The 16004-nt window shown below is 49.6% G+C and overlaps 1 long non-coding RNA gene across 1 annotated transcript; it reads right to left on the bottom strand.

Moving 5' to 3' along the window:
- Positions 1 to 6586: 6586 nt before the first annotated feature.
- LOC109737879 (uncharacterized) lies at positions 6587 to 13473 on the bottom strand. The gene is made up of 3 exons (XR_012183153.1): positions 13265 to 13473; positions 12240 to 13172; positions 6587 to 7381 (listed from the first exon to the last, which is right to left on the bottom strand). It is a non-coding gene; the product is annotated as an uncharacterized lncRNA (long non-coding RNA).
- Positions 13474 to 16004: the final 2531 nt, after the last annotated feature.

Below are 16004 nucleotides of genomic sequence, written 5' to 3'. Positions count from 1 at the left end.
TCCCGTCGACCGTGTACGCGGCGGACAGGATGGAGTCACCGGCGGCAGCAGCAGCAAGGGAACGACGGTGGGTGTGCGCGTGGAGCAGATGTGATCTGTTCGTGGCGGCTAGGGTTAGGAGACATCGCACACTTATATAGGCGCAGCCGCGTGGAGAGACGTGGGCTCGACCCACGTCCGTGACAGCCCATGATCCGACGTCTCAGATCGTGGCCCAGCTGTCAGAAAACTCTCCGTTAGTGACTGGCAAAAATAAGCGCGTAGGTGTAAGCTCGGCTCAATCCCGCAACCCGCGCCGCGCCGCGTCGAGGCGTGGCGGGCGGCGGAGGAGGAGTGCGCGAGGGCCTCTTCTCTTCTCAAGCTCCAATAGCATGTAAAAGAGAAACCCTTATAAGGAGGTCCAACTCCTTTTCCACTTTCGGGGTGGGACTAAACTTCCCACTACCCCTAGTGCCATATAACCCACATGGGCCCTTAGAGATTTTTCAGAAATTGCTACATGACCTAGAGCCCATCTCAAATTTCAGCAAACCATAATACTATTGTGTATTTCATGCCGTGATTCCACATTTTACTTCACATAGCATTTTTTAGCCATACTTCACATCAGTGGCGGAGCTACAACAAGGCCGACCCAGCCCATGAATTTTTTTCTATTGTATACCTACTTTTGGGACATGAAAACACAAGCCCGGTGCTTACTTCCTTCAACCGGCATGCCCACTCATATGTTGGCTAAGGCTGCTTCATCACTTGCAGTAGGTCGACACTTGTGGCTAGGGACAGTACCAGATATCATTTGTATTCCGAATTTTTTGAACATTCAATAAAGTTCCTAGTTCATCTCAGAAAGAAATCTATTTGGACCAAGCTCCGCCACTGCTTCACATAGCTTTGTGATGCCTCATGTTTATCCCTTTTTTAGGGGTGCCTCATGTTTATCATCTATTTCCTACTCTCTGGCTCAGTGTCTAGATACATTCGTGTCTAGACAAATATAAGACAACTAATACGGGACGGAGGTAATACGAAGTACTCATTGCCGGTAGAAAGTAATTGGTTAATTAGCAAAAAAGATATTCAAACTGTTTATGGCACCAAGTCCAAACTTTAGGTCAAAAAGGATCACTTCAAAGATTGTACACGTACGTCCCGAAATGAGCGGTCTAGAGAGCTCTCGGCGTACATTTCCATATTTGGAGCCCACTAGAGTTCAAGTCCTAAACCTGACATTGGTGCTTGCATTTTTTTGGATTTATTTCAGGACTTCTGGCGATGTGCGTTCAGTGGAAGGAAACGTTCCCGTCGACTACGAAGGCGTCTTAAGCGACTTCGTTAATCTCAAGATGATGGGTAAGGTGTGTGCATGCGTTTATAGAGATGAGTGTATGTGTGTATGTTTGTACTGTGTTAAAAAAGAATGTGTTATTACATAAAGAGATGCTACATCTACAAAAAGGTTACCTAAATATTTACATACAAGCCGATGTGGGGGATAATGATTTGTAATAGGGGAATGAAGTGGCCCATCCCAGCTTGAATTTAGGGGGTAGAGAGAATTAGTATGGAAGGTTAACTAAAACACTTGTAGATTATTTGTAGGTCAGACTTTATTGTCGCACAAATTAGGGTGTAGTTGATATCATTTTGATATTAATATTTTATATTATATGTGATCATATATATGAGTAATTTGCAGTGCACACGTTTGCATGAGCACATGATGTGCTTGTTTCGTTTGCTTTTATCGATTGTTACCAACTACTCCCTTCGTTCCTAAATATTTATCTTTCTAGATATTTTAAATGGACTACAACATACATATGTATGTTGACGAATTTTAGAGGTAGATTCACTCATTTTGCTTTGTATGTAGTCATTTTTTTAAATTTCTAGAAAAACAAATATTTGGGAACGGAGAGTAGTACGTTTGCATGAGCATATAATACTGTGGATTTGTAGAGTTGAAGCCTAAATTTTTATGTATGGCTCCCCTCCAATGATCATACATGTATCATTGGTCCCTGCTGTCCTGGTGTGGGGTCGTGCAGGAGAAAGAGCAGAGACACATGGGAGGCGAGGGTGTGAGCTGAACCGGGGATAGTGGTCATGTGGAGACGGGGAACACAAGCTCTCGTTGGCGTTTGTACTCACTCCGGCGCGCGACCACCGAGCTCCTGCTGTTGGGCAAGCACAGAAGAAAGGGGGGACGAAATGGAGGGCTGCGTGGACTTTCCTTTGGCCAACTTAGCCCGACAGACGGGCCCAGCTGCCATAATCAGGGTCAAGCCCCATTTCCCCCCAGGGCCGGCTCTATGATTTCGAAGGCCCCGGTGCGAACCCGACCAGTGGGCCCAATAGAGAGAAAAATCCAATTTGATACATGAAAATATAAAATTGCTATAAAATCATAAAACTAATATATTTTTACTAGAATCAAGCATATGTTATTTTCCCTGTCTTTGTTCCAAACCAAGTATCATGGAAGTTACAACGCAGAAAAAACATATTGAAATAGCATGCTAACCTCCAGTGATCATGTGAAACGAGACTTTCGTGCATTTTTTGACGCAAAATCATCAATGAGAGTGTCAAGATCAATACTATGCAGCATATTCTTCTCAATGCAGCACATGGCCAATCCATTCAATCTTTCTTGAGACATCGTTGACTTCAAATAATTTTTCAATAGTTTCAATTTTGAGAAACTCCTTTCAGCTGATGCAACAGTCACAGGTACGGTCAAAAGGATACGATAAGCAATTGAGACATTTAGATAACAATCCGCATCTCTAACAAAATCAAATATCTGATCCGCTGACATGAATGTGTTTGGCAATGTCATCTGCAGTACTTTTAGTTCAGAAACGAAATCATCTAGATCGACATCTGCTGACTTACCATGAGTGAATTTGTTGACAAAATTAGTGCAACATCTTCTTAGATCATTATCACCCAAGGACTTCAACTCTTTCGAGTTGAACAAGAAACCAAATATGCTCCCAAATGTCTTCAGTTCCTCAAATCTAGTAGTTAGGGAAGCAATTGCAACATCAATCATCACCAAAAAGTATTTAACTCTAAATGATTCCACCTCACTTGCTTGCGTTTCTTCATTCTGGTTATTTTCGTCATTGCCACTAATTTCATCAAACTGTCTTTTTCTAGTAATACGTCTCTTGACAGGAAACAAAGGTTGTACACCCATGTCAATTGCAATAGATCTCGCAATATCCAGACTAGTTGCAAAGCCGTCATTTTTGTACTTCTTAAAATATGAGATGGCACCTTCAATCTGTTTAAGAGTAACATCAATGCACACAAACTTAGACTGCAACTTCTTACTCACCATGTTTACAGTGAATAAAATGTCATGCCAAATGACCATGCCAAGTAAAAATTCAAATTTCTCAAGTGCGCTAGCCAAAGATGTTGCGTCGCTCTTAGTCTTGGCGTCATCGGTAGAGGTTCTCTTCAATTCCAGTAATGCTTTTCTTAACTCGGGTGCTTGATATCTGATATCCTGAACACTCTTTATTCGACTCTCCCATCGAGTGTTCAACAAAGACTTAACTGTCATTTTTGGAACATGATCAAGCAATAGCTGCCATCTTTTAGTAGAGCTTGAAAACAATATATAAATTCTTTGCACAACACCAAAGAAGGTAACAGATTTACCGCAAGATTTTGCCATATCACTAAGAGTAAGGTTCAGGCTATGACAAGCGCATGGCATGAATAATGCTCTTGGATTAGTTTCAAGTAGTCTGCTCTGTACCCCTTGGTGTTTTCCCTTCATGTTCGAACCATTGTCATACCCTTGTCCACGAACATCTTTAACATCCAAACCAACAGATTTAAGTGAATCTATTAACACATTATAAAGTCCAAGTCCGGATGTATCATCCACCTTCAAGAACTCCAGAAAAAACTCCTCTATTTTTGTAGTAGTACTTGACATGTTTACGCACCTCACAATTAGAGTCATTTGTTCTTGATGGCTCACGTCAGGTGTACAGTCCAAGATGACAGAGAAATACCTTGCATCCTTAATTATCCTCAACAGAGAATATTTAACAGTGCGACCAAGAAGGGAAATTAACTCATTCTGAATATTATGGCCAAGATAATGATGATGGATTTCACTATTCTTAATGCGCCGAAGATGCTCTTGCATTACAGGATCAAATTCTGCCATCATTTCAATTACTCCCAAAAAAATTCCGTTGTTATCTTGATATAATTTCTCATTCGATCCTCGAAAAGCCAGACTATGTTTAGCAAGAAATTTCACAGCAGCAACAATTCTAATTAAAACAAGTCTCCATCGCTCCTTCTCCCTTGCAATCTTTTGTTGCATGTCTTTATCAATTGTTTCCTTCTTACTTAGCCTCAGCCTTACCTCATTCCAAGTATTCATGTTAGTGATATGCTCAACACTATTCTCATGCAATTTGAGCTTCTCACTAAGATGTCTCCAATCCTTCAATCCCTCGGATGCTAGCAGACTTTTGCTTTTTCCAGATTTAAACAATTTGCAACAAAAGCAGTAGACTTTATTCACGTGTTTAGAGTACACTAACCACCTCCGATCACTGAACTCGCCATTCCTTAACTTTCTTGTGTAGTAATCATATGAAAAATGCCTGCCACTAATTTCATCTTCGGAACACAAGATTGTATTCCCTTATAGGTCCTTTTTCAATGAGAATATCTCTTGATTTATTGTCAAGAATATTCCAAGTTCTAGGATCATATATATCAAAAGAAGAACCCTGCTCATCTGCATTTCCAAGATTCTCATGGTCACTAAAATTTTCCGTGTGCTGATCGGCATCATTTTCCGCAGCATTATTTTTCTCGACATGATTTTCCTCAACGGCATTCTTAGTATCATCAGGTTTTTCTTCACCATTTGTGATATATAATTGCTCTGAATTTGTAGCAGCACCCGTCCTCAAGACAAACATATCCATAGCGCCTTCCTGAGATTTAATCAACTTGTCTACTCTTTTCTTGTTGTTTCTTTTCTCACAGCCAGATAGATGTTTTTTAGGTAACATTATTATGCTGCAAGTGAGAAACACGAATACAGTATCAGAGATTGAAGATGTTATGTTTTTAGATGAGAAGTTTCAGAATTGAGACCACCGGAAAATATTCTCCTATAGATTAGGATTTATGAATAGATTGATCTGAGAATTATTACCTTTTGAATGATGATCTTGATCAGTTGATCTCTTCCCCGAATTCTTGCCGATTTGATCCCCAAACTCAGCTCCAGGTTCGGTGCGGTGCGCTGGTGTCGACGTCAGGCGGCGTGCTGCTGTGTCGATGCGTCTCCGTGCTCCTGTGTCGGTGCGTCTCCCTGGATTCCAGGCGAACGACAGGGCAACGTGCGTTGCCTGGGCTTGGTTGGGCAGACCCTAGTGGTGGTTGCGTGCTGCTTGCTCGGTGGGCTCAGAGCTACCTGGGCTGGACGTTAGTCATTCTTTTTTCCACTAATCCGTAATATATAATATATATATATACTGCATATATACTATGGGCCCCCTTTTAGTCTGGGCCCCGGGCCGTCGCACCTCTCGCACTGGTCCAAAGCCGGCCCTAATTCCCCCGGCCAGGTGCCAGCGTCTCCCGGCCCGCCCGACTGAGCCGTTGGGGGTAGCTGCGGATTTCCTGCCTCGACGTACGGGGGCAAAATTTCGTGTTTTGACCCTTTTCTGATAGGAATTTAGGATCTAACCCCGGTTTAAGAAAAAAATCGGGATTTGACCCTTTTGCTACCGCCAGGGGCTCCGGCGGTAGGGTTAGACAGCCTACCGCCAGGGCCTCTGGAGGTAGGATGCGACGGAGGGGGACGGCGGCCGTTTGCCTGTGCTGACGTGGATAAGTACCCTACCGTCAGATCCCCTGGCGGTAGGCTGTCTAACCCTACCGCCAGGGGCTCTGCGGTAGGGTGTGGCTGAGTTTTGCCGTACAAACCTTCTGTAACGAAATATGCAAGGGCCCTGGCGGTAGGTTCACCCTACCGTCAGGGATGGTGGCGGTAGGCTGTGTGACCCTACCGCCAGGGTCCTTGGCGGTAGGGTCATGTGTTTTATTGTTTCGGGTTCATTTGTTTGCTTCTTTTCAAATTCAATATGACAGCAATATCATAGCAAGTTTCACAAATATGATAGCAATATCACAGATCTTAAACAATTAAACTTGGGCATCACATACACATTAACAAAACTTGAAGTGCATAGAACATTTCAAGCGAACTTCAATTAATTAGTAAACGGAGTTCGGAATATTTGATTCTGAGCCCAGGCTCAGCTGAACCCTAAATCCTCCCCGTCCGATCTTATGAAGATGCGTGCGCACAGTTGTATTTATGTATGTATACCTGATGTATTGCTGGTAAAAAATCCAAGGGCTTTGGCCCATTAATTGCAATGACAGGCGTCAAGTCAGAGGCGGAACAGCTTACTGGGACACGGCCCAGTCAATCTCCCGTGCCAGCCTGAGCCATCCCCAGGGCACGGAAGAATTACACGGTGCACAACTAGTTCTTCAGAGATCACATCTACTCATCCAGCAGTTCAAATTTTGAATCCCATTATCACTCCATGCAAGCTACAGAATATTCGACAGCGGGCATCAAACGCAAACTCGCAAGTGTTACATGCATAGCATGGCTTCATACAAACACTGACGGCCCCCAAGAAAGTTTATCAATTCAACAAATCCACTGATGAACGACAACAAAATTTACTCAATGGTACAGTAGGTCTCATGTCCCGAACTGGAGGAACACAAGGGTAGAGCATTGCTCACTGAAACACACGAGAAAATCCTCAAGAGTACAAGTTTCAGAATTAAAATTTTAACTATCACATCTTATTTTGAGCACCACCGAGCGGTGTGTACATGTGTTCAGGCACTGCCCTTGCATACCACAGTTCTTGCATTTCCTCGGCTTTCCATGGTTTGCTTGGGGCATCCCCCGGTCAGGGGCAGGTTGTCCTCTTGTGGACTTCGCGACAAAAAATGCTGCAAAACCTCGTCTGTTTACTCAGTCCCTCGTACGGTGCTTTCTCCAGCTATTCATCGGCCAACACCTCTCTGCTTCTTCAGAGCAGTGAGACCTTGAAGTGCATTCACACTGACAGAGAGGCCAACACTGTCATCATGCTCAGCACTGCAATTTCCCACAAATGCAACTTCTCCATTGACAGGTAGCCTCCCGGCAGGCAAAGTTGACGGCGGTCCTCGAAGCCCAAACCATCCCTCTTCTCTGCCAATGGTGCACCACAAACCAACAAGGCCTTCAGTCCAGTCGACATGTACGCGAACGCTTCTGCGCTCGCATCGCCCATCCGTACAACATCCATAGCTTGCAAATATAAAGGCGAATTTCATCATTTTCCGATAGTAATTTTTTTTCAGATCAGAAACTTTGTAGCACTCGTGTTGTTGCTACAGACTACTTATACTGCTATGGCTTCTGTATAAAAATCCCTTTTGCCCTCAAACAATAAAAAGAAAAAAATACATGATGTCCAGTGTAACCCCTATGTTTAACATAGCTTTATTAGCATGGAGTAAACTCATTTTATAGAATACATGGTGTAAGAGGCGAGAGAGAGAGAGTTTGCGCTGCACACATTGTTCATTGACATTGCCACAATTTATACAAGTACAGTGAGAGGGATCAGCTAACAGAATGGCTAACAACCTGAGCTAAACGAGGAGTAGTGGGTTAGTGGATAAGCTGATCCGTTGGCTACGCTAACAGAACGGCTGCCACGGCAGAGATAATGCGTGCCGTGACAACGGTCAGAGGACTGTTTCAACACCCCCCCGCAGTCGAAGCTTCGCCGTCGGTGATGCAGAGGCTGGACCGGAACTCCGTGAAGACCGTGGTAGACAACCCCTTCGTCATGATGTCGGCAAGTTGTTGCGTGGTAGGGACATGAAGAACTCGGACCTGTCCGAGCGCAACTTTCTCCCGTACAAAATGAATGTCAAGTTCTATGTGCTTTGTCCGCCGATGATGCACCGGATTGGCAAACAAATAGACCGCTGACACATTGTCGCAGTAGACCAGAGTGGCACGATGAACGCTGCAGTGGAGCTCCTCGAGTAGCTGACGCAGCCACGCGCACTCAGCGACGGCGTTGGCCACGGCGCGGTACTCGGCTTCCGCGCTGGAGCGGGAGACCGTCGGCTGGCGTTTCGAGGACCAGGAGACGAGCGAAGGACCGAGGAAGACGCAGTAGCCGGACGTAGATCGTCGGGTGTCGGGGCAGCCCGCCCAGTCCGCGTCGGAGTAGGCGACGATGTCGAGCGAGGTCGAGCGATGCAGAGTGAGCCCGAGCGACGGTGTGCCACGGATGTACCGTAGAATCCGTTTCACAAGACTCCAGTGGACGTCGCGCGGCGCGTGCATATGCAGGCACACCTGTTGGACGGCGTACGTCAGGTCGGGGCGGGTAAGGGTCAGGTACTGGAGCGCGCCCACGATGCTCCGGTAGAAGGCGCCGTCAGGAGCCAAAACGCCGTCCGCCGCGGAGACCTTGGCCTTGGTGTCGACGGGGGTGGAGGCGACCTTGCAGTTCGCCATGCCCGCACGCTCCAGGATCTCCAGCGCGTACTTCTTCTGACACAGGAAGAAGCCATCGGGGCGCCGGGAGACCTCCACGCCCAGGAAGTAGCTCAGCGGCCCCAAGTCTTTGAGCGCGAACTCAGCGTGCAGACGACCAATGAGTCGGCGAAGAAGATCACCACTGGACGCCGTAAGGACGATATCGTCGACGTACAAGAGCAGGTACGCCATGTCGCCGGCATGCCTGTACACAAAAAGAGACGCGTCGGACCGCGTGGAGACGAAGCCGAGCTCGACGAGGTAGCCGGCGATCCGTTGATACCACGCGCGCGGCGCCTGTTTGAGGCCGTAGAGCGAACGTGACAGGAGACAGACGTCGTCGGGGTGGGCAGCGTCGACAAAACCTGCCGGTTGTTGGCAGTACACGCGCTCGGCAAGATGCCCATGCAGGAACGCGTTGGAGACGTCAAGCTGGTGTACATCCCACTGGCGCGAGACGGCGAGCTGCAGGACGCACCGGATCGTGCCGGGCTTGACGACGGGCGCGAACGTGTCGGTGAAGTCGACGCCGGCGCGTTGGCGGAAGCCCCGGACGACCCATCTGGCCTTGTACCGCTCGAGGGTGCCGTCGGAGCGAAGCTTGCGGCGGAACACCCACCGGCCGCTGATCACGTTGGCGCCCGGTGGGCGGGGCACCAACTGCCAAGTATGGTTGCGCTGGAGCGCCTCGAATTCTTCACGCATGGCCGCGACCCAGAGTGGATCGCGAAGAGCCGCGTGAACTGACGACGGGAGAGTGGTCGAGGACGACGAGGTGGACGCCGCGCAGACGTACTAGTCCGACGGGTACCGGCTGCTGGGCCGATGGACTCCAGCACGGGCGCGAGTGACGACGCGTGACACGCCTGGAGCGGCAGCCGGGGCGCCCAGGCCAGCGGAGCCAGCTGGAGGGGCGGCGGCCGCTACAGCGGAGCTGGCCGCGGGTGACACCATAGCAGGTGTAGCGGCTGCCAGGCCCGCAGAAGGGGCAGCGGGAGACGCAGCAGAGTTGGCCGAGGCTGATGTAGCAGTAGAAGCGCCCGACGCGGGCGAGCCAGCAGGCGGGCGCGACGAAGCCGGAGAGCGCCGGGGAGCCGGCGGCTGGCGGTGAAGACGCGCCAAGCGGGGCCGGCGAGGCTCGTGAGTGTCCAGAGGGACCACGACGCGGGCCGGCGATGAGACCGGTGGGGAAGATGGCGGTGCGGCAACCTGCTTAAAGGGAACACGAGCTCGTCAAAATAAACATGCCGGGATATGATCACGCGGTTGGACTCCGGATCGTAACAGCGGTACCCCTTTGTGTTTGCGGGATATCCGAGGAAGATACATGGAAGAGACCGCGGGGCGAGCTTGTGAGGAGCGGTGGCCAGGACATTGGGGTAGCAGCGACACCCGAAGACGCGGAGATCGGCAAAGGAGGGTGGGTGGCCAAAAAGAAGATGGTAGGGGGAAAATTACCACGGGGACGACACGGGCGCATGTTGAGAAGGCGCGTGGACGTGGCGAGGGCCTCGGCCCAGAACCGTGGAGGGGCGCCGGCATGGAGAAGCAGAACACGGACACCGTCGTTGAGCGTGCGAAGCACGCGCTCGGCGCGCCCGTTCTGCTGCGACGTGTACGGGCAAGTGAGACGTAGGATGGAGCCGTGCGCGGCGAGCAGCGTGTGGACGCCCTGGTTGTCAAAGTCCCTGCCGTTATCTGTTTGAAGCCCGAGGATGGAGTGACGAAACTGAGTACGCACAAAGGCAAAAAATGAGGTGAGCACGTCAGATTTACGGCGGAGAGGGAAAGTCCAGACGAAGTGAGAAAAATCATCAAGCAACACCAAGTAATACTCAAAACCAGAATTGCTCTTTATTGGAGATGTCCAGACGTCACAATGGAGTAGTTCAAAAGGGAAACTAGAAACTGAAAAAGATTCAGAGAACGGGAGGCGCGTGTGTTTGCCAAGCCGACAGGCGGAACATGAGTGTTTCTCTGTTTTATTACAACTGAAAGGGAAGCTACGAAGAAGCTGCTGCATAGCTGAAACGCCGGGGTGCCCAAGGCGTGCACGCCTCAAGGTCCTCGCCGACGAGCTGCGCGACGTGGGCGCGGCCGTCTCCGACGCCACCATGCTCACGAACCTCATTCGTGGGCTGGGTCCCGACTACACCAACGCCGCCTCCAACCTCAACCTGCTGACGGAGCCGACCTTCGCGCGCCGTCAACTACCTGCGCCTCGAGGAACGGCGCATGCGGCACGCCTCGCTGCAGCGCACCCAGACGGCCCTGGCCGTCGGCACCACGCGCGCTCCGGCCGCGCCCAACCCCGTCCCCGCGCCCGCGGCCCCTCCGGCGGCCGCGTCTCCACCCGGCAACACCCGCAAGAAGAAACGCGGGAACGACGGGCGTCCACGCTCCTCCGGCCAGCCTTCGGCCGGGCCTCGTCCACCAGCTCCGCCGGCTGCACCGGCGCCGTGGTTCGGCGGGGTCAACCCATGGACGGGCGTGGTGCATGCCTGGGCCATGCCCCCGACGCGCGCGCCGCATCCCGGCATCCTCGGCCCGCGGCCCGGGGGTCATCAGGCGCTGCTCGCCGCGCCCCAGCCCGGCGGGGTCCCTCCTCCGCCGCCCTCTTCGTGGCCGCCGGCGCCTACCTCCTCCTGGACGGGCGCTTCTTCGTCCACCTACGACCCCGCCCTCCTCGCTGCACTTCAGCAAGCCCCGCCGCCGAGCGCCTACCCCGGGAACGGCGACTGGTTCATGGACACCGGGGCCTCCTCTCATATGGCGTCGCACCCTGGTATCCTCTCTCACTCCCGTCCCTTTCCCACCTCCACCCGCATCATCGTCGGTGACGGCTCTTCTCTCCCCATCACCCACCGCGGTGGCCTCTCCCTCCCTTCCTCTGGTGCTCCTGTTCGCTTATATGGTGTTCTTGTCTCACCGCATCTCATTACCAATTTAGTTTCTGTTCGTGCTCTCACTCGCCAGAACTCTGTTACAGTTGAATTTGACGCCTTTGGTTTCGCGCTCTGATACCATGTAAGAGGCGAGAGAGAGAGAGTTTGCGCTGCACACATTGTTCATTGACATTGCCACAATTTATACAAGTACAGTGAGAGGGATTAGCTAACAGAATGGCTAACAACCTGAGCTAAACGAGGAGTAGTGGGTTAGTGGATAAGCTGATCCGTTGGCTACGCTAACAGAACGGCTGCCACGGCAGAGATAATGCGTGCCGTGACAACGGTCAGAGGACTGTTTCAACACATGGAACTGTAATTAATCTAAAAATGTAAGGAAATCAGTGTACATGTTGTATACATAGTTTAGAGATAATTTTGTAAATTTTCTTGGATCCAAATTGGAAAAAATACAATGCTGAAAATGAGTAAACATAAAAGGATATATAGACTGAGAAGTATTTTCAGAGAACATATTTTTGAAATATTTTTTAAATCTACTTAATAGGCAGGCTATGCCTTCGTAGCATCATCAATGACCATTGCTTTAGTACAGAATTGTGCAGCAGCACCTTATGGACTAAAGCCATAAGAGAGCAAGGTGTGGATAGTGAATATTAACTAAGAATCAATGACACAAATATGGGTTCGGAACGTACCTGCTGAACTTCTTTTATTCAAAACCTGCAAACAATGAATAGATATAGCAGAGTGGGTGAGACTTAAAATTTGAATATACAATTTTTCACATGCAAGCCTGCCTTGATTTTCATCAAATGCCTAGTAAATACTCTTTTTTCAAGGAAGCCTTGTGGAGACTTTGACAGAGATAAAAAAATTGCCGCCATAGATAATGTGATAGTGACCCAAAATTCACTCAAGAGCATCATTTATAGACATCCCACGAACATGCACATGGCTATGCAAGGCCATTGGCATCAATGTATTGCCCTACGCTCCAATACAGTGGGCTTGGCTAAAACATCCAAAGTAGAAGGACCAGACGTCACGGCCGTAATGACCCTGGCTGTTGCCCGTGATGGCTGATAATTTGACGAGCTGCGAGGCAGTCTTGGGCTGCAGATGTGTTGCAGATTGAAGAAGTTGAAGAGGGAGGAGGAAGAGATGGGGATCCCATGGGTTAAAAGGGAAAACATTCTGCTCTAAGGTGCTCATCCTAGATGGACACGGCGTTCTGTCCGGCAGTGCACTCCCAAGGCGTAACCTGAATTTACAAGCACGAACAATCTGTGTAAGACTCCACATGAGGAAACAGAACTCAAATCATCAGTGCCCGACCAGAACTACCTATTTGTAGCCATCACAACATTTGCCAAAAAAAAACTGTAAACAGCGCCCGGGATTGCCCCTGTCAGTGCACTGTGCAAACCTCGTCAGAGAAGCCTGCCGTCGCCGGCGCTTGTCTGCCTCCGGCCTCCCGGGGCTAGCGCAACCAACATGCTGACCGCACCCGGAGCCAGCATTTGAGTCCGCCGGCGCAGCAGGGGCAGTATTCAGCCGCGGGAGCACCGCTAGAGGGACGGGATCTGGTTTGTTCCAAGCTGTTGGTGAACTCTTCTCGCAGCAGAAACCTGCAACTCACGGCCATGGTGGCCGGCGGAGTCGGCGTCATGGGGGTCTCCCATAAATCGGTAAATCTCCAAGCAGGGTAGGTTTCAGTTACCGGTCGACGTCATCCAGCAAGAACTCAAGCCCAGCGTCCTCCATCGCCGGCCAGCCGGAGCAACAACAGCTTGGGGAGTGGGGAGTAGATGTCTGTGGCGGCGGCAGGTTTCGAGAACCACGTAGGTCAGAGTCGAGTTTTGAGATGGAACTTTTTTTTTTGAGGATTGAACTAATGTCCTGTACTGACAAGCTGTTCCAAGGCTCAGCCCAAAAAGTAAACGTCCTGGGCCACGGACCAGCTAGACCACCGCACGAACGGCCGTCCATCCATACGTTCTGGGCCCGCAGGGTGGCACTGTTTGCTACCGTATTCTGTCGGTACTCTGATTTTTCTCTGCTCCCATGCGGCGTGACAGAGCGATTTCTGTGCATCCCGAGACACCAGCCTACGCTAGCGATTTTGGGGGCAGCTGGGCTCGGGCACGGAATCGCTGTGTCCATGGAGTTCCACATAGTTTCACAAATAGCAAACACATAGATTCACAAATAGCAAACACATAGTTCCACGTAGTTTCACAACCACTAGACAAGTTCAACCAAACGAAGTTCAACCAAATAGCAAATACATAGACAACCCAACTACAAGAGCCAACTATCGAAGAGCATAATCAGTTGCTCCTTCCCCTCGTGGAGGTACGGTCCTCGTTACTCTTTGAACGAGTCTCTTCAGTCTTCTTCTTGGGCCGTCGAGCAACCGGTCTCTGGAAAGGGTCTGGACTCAGCACATCCTTCTTCTTCGGATTCCTCTTCGGCAGCTGAGATGATTGAGATGTTTGAGTTGGTGGAGATCCATAATCTTCATCGTACTCCTCCTCCCCGTTGCTCTCATCCTCCTCATCCTCCTCCTCCTCCTCCCCTTCTTCATGTGTGGCCTCCTCCTCCTCCTCCTCCTCCTCATCCTCTTCCTCCTCAGCCAACCTAGACGACGAAGGAACATGGCTCGATGAGCCGATGTGACCCTGTGTGGCTACAGGCCGATAAGCTTCAACCGACCCAGCTCCAGCACACCCAAGCAGCCCTACTAGCTTGCGACAACGCTTCACGAACTTCTGCACTCACAATGAAACAAGGGCATAGTAAGTATCAGGTTTATGATTGCAAGTGAACAAGATGCATCTGTTCCGAGGAGGCTGAAATTGTACCTTCATCGTCCCCCTCATTTTATTCTCAGATTGTACGCTCCCGGGGATATCACCTAGTGCATCTGAGGCTTCAAAGATACATCTGTTCAGCTCACTAGACTGCAACGGCATAAGTCAGTCACGATGATGAATAAAATTGTTTAAATACAACCGTCGGTTCAAACTTATCACTTTGTTGATGAGGGGTGCAAACTCCCTAAATCCAATGTGCATGTCTCTGATGCCGGTCTGGTAGGCCTCTTCCTCGGGGTCATCCCTCTCCAGCTCCGCGATGTCTTCCGCCGTCCACTAAGGCCTGAGACGAAGACGGTGCTTCTGGTCATCATCGTACCACCTCATGTGTCGGTCCAGGTAAGCATCCCAGTCCGTCACTTTCCTCTCCACGTCTTTCTGGTACCTCCATCGGTTCCACTCCGTCACATGAATTTTATGCTCCTCTCCCCAGTCTGTGATCGACTCATTCTTCTGCCGGCTCATCCTGCAAGGCATAGGTGATACGTCCATTTTGCATCATGCTTTTATATCGATATTTATTGCATTATGGGCTGTTATTACACATTATGTCACAATACTTATGCATATTCTCTCTTATTTTACAAGGTTTACATGAAGAGGGAGAATGCCGGCAGCTGGAATTCTGGGCTGGAAAAGGAGCAAATATTAGAGACCTATTCTGCACAACTCCAAAAGTCCTGAAACTCCACGGAAGTTATTTTCAGAATATATAAAAAATACTGAGCGGAAGAAATACCAGAGGGGGGCCACCCACCAGGCACGAGGGTGGGGGGCGCACCCTACCCCCCTGGGCGCCCCCCCTGCCTCGTGAACCCCCTGGTGGCCCTCCGGTGGCCATCTTCTGCTATATGAAGTCTTTCGTCCGAAGAAAAATCATAAGCAAGCTTTCGGGACGAGACTCCGCCGCCACGAGGCGGAACCTTGGCGGAACCAATCTAGGGCTCTGGCGGAGCTGTTCTGCCGGGGACACTTCCCTCCGGGAGGGGGAAATCATCGCCATCGTCATCACCAATGCTCCTCTCATCGGGAGGGGGCCAATCTCCATCAACATCTTCACCAGCACCATCTCCTCTCAAACCCTAGTTCATCTCTTGTATCCAATTCTTGTCTCTAAGTCTGAGATTGGTACTTGTAGGTTGCTAGTAGTGTTGATTACTCCTTGTAGTTGATGCTAGTTGGTTTATTTGGTGGAAGATCATATGTTCAGATCCTTTATGCATATTAATACTCCTCTGATTATGAACATGAATATGCTTTGTGAGTAGTTACGTTCGTTCCCGAGGACATGGGAGAAGTCTTGCTATTAGTAGTCATGTGAATTTGGTATTCGTTCAATATTTTGATGAGATGTATGTTGTCTCTCCTCTAGTGGTGTCATGTGAACGTCGACTACATGACACTTCACCATTATTTGGGCCTAGAGGAAGGCATTGGGAAGTAATAAGTAGATGATGGGTTGCTAGAGTGACAGAAGCTTAAACCCTAGTTTATGGGTTGCTTCGTAAGGGGCTGATTTGGATCCATATGTTTCATGCTATGGTTAGGTTTACCTTAATACTTCTTTTGTAGTTGCGGATGCTT

This window comes from Aegilops tauschii, chromosome 5 (genome assembly GCF_002575655.3).
Source record: "Aegilops tauschii subsp. strangulata cultivar AL8/78 chromosome 5, Aet v6.0, whole genome shotgun sequence".
NCBI classification, from domain to species: Eukaryota; Viridiplantae; Streptophyta; class Magnoliopsida; order Poales; family Poaceae; genus Aegilops; species Aegilops tauschii.
Note: the sequence above shows the minus strand (reverse complement) of the source record. Positions and strands in the feature narration are given on the sequence as shown.